Genomic DNA, 6,000 nt, shown 5'->3' on the forward strand with positions numbered 1-6,000 from the left:
GTACATATTTGTTACAAAACTGATGCCTAAATGAGCCTAGCACTTTGATAAAACTGAAATAAACTGAAAACTGAAACTGTAGGACGCCATGTTGTAAGTAGACTGCTCTTTTAAAATTTAGATGTACGTCTTGATAACCCTTTTTTCAGTAAACAATTCACGTAAATGCGACAAAATCATTGATAATTCCATTATACGTATATTGTTTGTTTTAACTGGACCTACCGTACCTACTGCTAGTACAACAGGCACATCTTTCGTAAGTTTAATGTTAATGATAGCTACTTTGACTTGCATTTTCATTTTACAAATAAAAAGTCTGTTTAAATGAGGTCATCACATAAATAAAATGGGTGGCGTAGGATTCTCCTGTTGGCGATTTTATCCACCCAGATATGATCTCTTGGAAAAACTACATGTGTATATATATTAGTTTATAACGCTTTTATGGCATTTTAAATAAATGCCCTTTTTCATTCAATCAACGTGTTTGTTTTTCCCTTCGTCCATACAAGTTCGCCTTAGACTGGTTTCGTTCTACCTAACCTTGGTCAATATATTAATATATATATATATATATATATATATACTATAGTGCTGAACCTGTTTTAAACAATGATATTTTGTCCGACTCGAGCTGCTAACTTCAATTCAAGTCAAGCAATTGATTTTGCTGGATAATTTATTGATGATTGATCATAAACATACAACACATTATAATTTAATGTTATTAAACTTTTATCACCACTTTTTACCTTTGAAATCCTTTGATGTAACAAAATCGTTTGAACAAACGGCATAAATAAGCGAAGTTTTTAACAGAAGAGCCCTTGTTTAAATTTTACCTTTGCACGACTACTTGTGTGCGATGATAACATACTATCGCGGCGGTGGCTCGGAACACCCTGCCAGGAAACGTTTCTGACAAATTGTTGAGACTATTTCCGCTTGATTTAAAACATCGTTCCTAAACAATAGCTTGAAAAATGAATTATGCGTAAGGCACTCTGATCCCCTGAACATCAAACTGGCAATAATTAATACGATAATGGACAGGCTTTTTGTTGATGTTGCAGAAAGTGCTTTACACGAGTCCTATATCCGGCTTGCATACCTTATAGCTCTCTATGAAGTGCACATTACACCGGAATGAAGCAATATGATGAAAATGCACTTCCATGGCTGCGATACTTTCAATCATAAAATCATTTATCAGACAGTTGCTTTGCTCCGACGTCGACGGAGATTGCCCAAAATGCACCAATGAATCATATCTCGTCACCCACATTTAGACTTATCGAACGTATAAAACATTAAGTTTTGGTCGTGGAGCTTCTCAAAGGTAATGTATGAACTACTATTTATTTCCGTGTATAATATGACAATTAAAACTATCACTGAATGTGGTTTATATCCCCGAACGCCACCCTGATAGGAAATGTCAGTGAAATCAAACCTTAAAATGACTGTGATTGAAGTTTAATTGAATTCTAGCCAGTAGTTTTCAAGTATGCTGAAAGGCACAATAAACAAGCGATTACAGGAAACAAACGAAAGACACACGTATTAAACACATGTTTTGCCGACTGTCAATAACTTTTTCAGAGTTTACATCGTTGTTAACGTCATCGTAGTTAACTTTCCTGCTGTTGGAAGTTAAATGAGTACACTTATCTACTGCCAGGAATGCTAGGTCAGCGGTAAGATCCATGGTCTGATCCATTATTGTCATTAGACGAAATCAGGAGGAACATTGAATTTCCATGACAACCGATTGGCTCGTTAATGCACATTTGCATGAAAGAGCCCTTCCCGTCTAAATCATTTTCACCGATGCATGTTTATTGTGCAGTGATAAACCACTTTCTTTGAAGATATATAGAAATAAGAAGAAATGCTTATTGCAGTTTTGCGTGCAGCATTGATAGAAATCATCTACGAGTCAATGCCGAAAGTATTCTCGTTATCGACTAAATACTATAGATAAGCTGAAAGGCGAAGGGGATATGGTAATGGAAACATTAATGGCAGGCGTGTGTGTGTCGTCATATACAGACAGATTTCATTGGGGAAAGGGTATTTTTTTAGTAATTGCCTTTTGTATATTTTCATACTTTGTTTTGTTGAACGATGGATACAGTATTTTTTTAGTTATTGCCCGTTACCTTTTCCATTCACTTCAACCTTTGTATACATAAAGATCTCATTAAACATATGTGGAGTGCAAAGGAACCATAACTCTGACTGCAATATTTTTTGAGTTATTGCCCTTTGAGCAAAACTCGTAAATTTCTGGAATCGACTTCAAACTTGATATACATTAACATTTACATACATTTCATTCAGGACCTAAACAGGTCCGTGCTATAATGTAGTAAATGGTGGTTATTGTCTGATGATAGTTTTGATTATTTTATTGCACCGGTAATAAACACACACACTTAGCACACATATTAATAAGACTTGCTGTGAAAATTTATTCTATTGAATAGAAGGCATTTATTTGTGCATAACGTATGTAGTAAGTTTACCGAAGTCAATGTTATTTCTAAATAAAAAAAAATATTGCTTTTTGTTTCGCAAAAAAGTGTCCATGTCTGCAAATATGACTTAATCATAGTTGTTTTCAGATCTACTCGAAGGCACCATGAGGCCATGTGTCAGCATTCAGTTCCAGGTAAGTGAGACAAATCACAACTTAAAATTATACTTAGTTCTAAATCTAAAGTCATTTTTACCTTATCTGTTGTTTAGAAAAAAGTTTTGAGCGCCTGTAGCGTGGCCTTTTAAGCGGCATATACTTAAAATGGTGTACAGTAAAAGAAAAGTTATCTTTGATTTAAGGCTTCATTTTAAGCAAAATGTTGCCTTCCGACGTAGCATATATGACGTACATAACCACGTAGTTATGTACGTCATATATGCTGTAGAGCACCATGAGAAATTGTGTGGGGTTTAATGGCTTAAATATCACGATAATATGTTCCTCAGTGGTCTGTGCCAGTGTGTGTTACATGGCACGTATACACACACTGACACAGACCACTGAGGAACAGGAGTGACGTCGTTGGCATTTGCAATCCAGATCGGAAATATTATCGTGATATTTAAGCCATTAAACCCCACACAATTTCTCATGGTGCTCTACAACACGGTGAAGTCTTATCGGAACATGTGTTATACACGTATAACACTTATTAACGACGCAATTTTGACATTCTGAAAGCTGAAATACTACTCACATTGGACATTGAACGGCACATCTTCCGTCAGTGCAATGTTAACTTATGTTTACAAATAATATACTCTGTTTAAATGTTGTTATTATATATATATGTAAATCTGAACCTATTTATGCTTAGTTTAATTTCAGTCAGGTAAATGATTTTGCCAGAAACTTAATTGATGGTATATTATTACATACAAAACACTGTTATTGAATGTTATGAACTTATTAAAGCCATTTTGTACCTATTGTTACTGTTGATAAAACGCATATTTTTTTAACAAACAAAAGCAATAAATATCTTTTCTAAACAAAATATGTGTTATTTTGTAAAGTTTAGATGTGCACGAATACACGTGTGCGATGATAACATAATATCTCGGTGGAGGTCCAGGAAAACCTGCCAAGGAATAGCTGTGACAAATTTTTCAAATATTTCTGCCTGATTTAAAACATCGTTTCAAAAGAATGGCATGAAAAATAAAATACGCGGAAGGAACTCTGATCCCCCGAACATTAACATGGTAATAATTGATCTGATATTGGACAAAGTTTTTGATGTTGTTGTAGAGAGTGCTATGAACGAGTCCAGTATCCTGCTTGTGCACCTTACAACTCTTTATAAAGTGCGCATTACGACAGAATGAAGTTATTTGATGAAAATGCCATTGTCGCATGCCCGTGATATTTATAATAATAAAATTATTTATCAGACATTTCTCTTTGTCCGACGCCGTCGGATATTGCTAAAATACATTTTGATTTTTTTTAGATTGATTGTAACGATTGTGGATCTAGCCAAAATTAGGTTCTGAAGTATTCATTATTGTCTATAGACCAAAATTACTGTAAACTTATCATCTATTTTGATGCGTTTGTGGTCTGTTTGTAGGGTTTGTATTTGTGTATGTGGTGTTAATAAGTTTGTGTCTCTAGTTCATCGTCGTGTGGGCCCTTGCATTGCGCCTCTAAACAGTTGCTGGATCTTCGATTGCTGATACTTGATTAAAGGCGCAATAAACAGATCCTTACAGACAATCAACGAAAGATGCGAAATGCAACAGATTAAACACATATTAAAATATAGTTTGTACTAGGCAAATATCTGGATTTCCAGCGAAAATAAACAGGAGTTCACTGTATAACAATATATATATTCTCCAGTTAAAACCCGGCATCTTCATATGCTGCATTAACCAGGGTTTCTGAGCAATTAGGAAGGATTCTATTTACGGTCAGGGATATTAAGACAGCGGTAAATAAAATAATTGAGTGTCCACCAGTTCATGGTCTGCTCCGTTTGTATATCATTATTGGTGTCAATAGTTTTGTCATTAGACAGAATCAGGAGGGACATTGCGTTTCCGTGACAACCGATTGGCTCGTTAATACACATTTGCATTAAAGAGCCCCTCCTGTCGGAATAATTTTCACCGATGTGTTTTGATTGCGCAATGACCAGCTACTTTCTTTGTAAATATATTGAAATAAAAAGAAATGCGTACTGCAGTTTTGCGTGCAGTATTTATCATATTCCTTCATTTACTTGTAAATTCCGGAGTTATTTTCGATATTGACCTGTCCAAATGATATTTTTCGGCTGGTTGATCCATTTAAATGTTAAACGTAAAAGACAATTGTATCGTTTGGTGTTAAGATCAAACGCATGTACATATGCTACAGATCTGGGATTTAAAACGACTTAAACTTCCGTGTATGAGAACTCGAACTCCTTGCCAGAAGGGCGAAAATGATACCCCATTCTTGCCAGAAGGGCGAAAATGATACCCCATTCTTGCCAGAAGGGCGAAAATGATACCCCATTCTTGCCAGAAGGGCGAAAATGATACCCCATTCTTGCCAGAAAGGCGAAAAAGATACCCCATTCTTGCCAGAAGGGCGACAATGATACCCCATTCTTGCCAGAAGGGCGAAAATGATACCCCATTCTTGCCAGAAAGGCCTTTTATTTAAAAGAATTTGTTTGCTATGATGAGTTTTAAACACAATGGAAAATATAAAATGCGCAAGTTTAGGCATTCGGTTGAACATTAATTCGGCTTTTAATTGAATTAAGTTAAGATGGATGATGCGCGTACACAACCTTATGGATGTTTCAAGCCCGTTTCAAGGTCACCAAGTTCACAATTATGAACAACGCTTGCTTGGCTTACCTGCTTTTAAATATAAAAATTATAGTCATTATTTATGTTGCCACGCTTATCAAAATATACATTTAAACTGGAAAAAACGGGTATGTTGACAAGCCTTTTCACAATGGCTGGCACCACCTTTTGTTACCCGTAGACTGACCGGTGACTGGCATTTATTAACGAGAAGTTTACAATATTGAAATTAAATAATTATGACTGCAGGAGTTCGCAGGTGGCATCGACAAATTTCGTTTCTAGACTTTTGTAAAACGCCTGTATAATGTTTATTTTGTAAAGTGTCTTTTCGTATATTCTGACATTACATTAGAGATATTTGGTAATTAAACTTAATCCAGTTCGTTTATCCCAATTGATATTGATAGACGAGCTTAATTTGTATTTATCGAACGCACGTGTTGATATGTGATGTCTTGTTTGTTATCTGTTTGGTCAATTTTTCATTATACATAATCCTCGTAGGTTCATTTGCTTTTTGAATTGTTCCCGTAGTTAATGTTGCACTTGTTACATATATAAGATTGGGATCAGACGACAGAATCTACCACGTATCCACTGGTGCCACATAACATGACATTTCTGTAAGCCATTTCCCGACACTGA

This window comes from Mya arenaria, chromosome 3 (assembly GCF_026914265.1).
Source record: "Mya arenaria isolate MELC-2E11 chromosome 3, ASM2691426v1".
Taxonomy (NCBI): Eukaryota; Metazoa; Mollusca; class Bivalvia; order Myida; family Myidae; genus Mya; species Mya arenaria.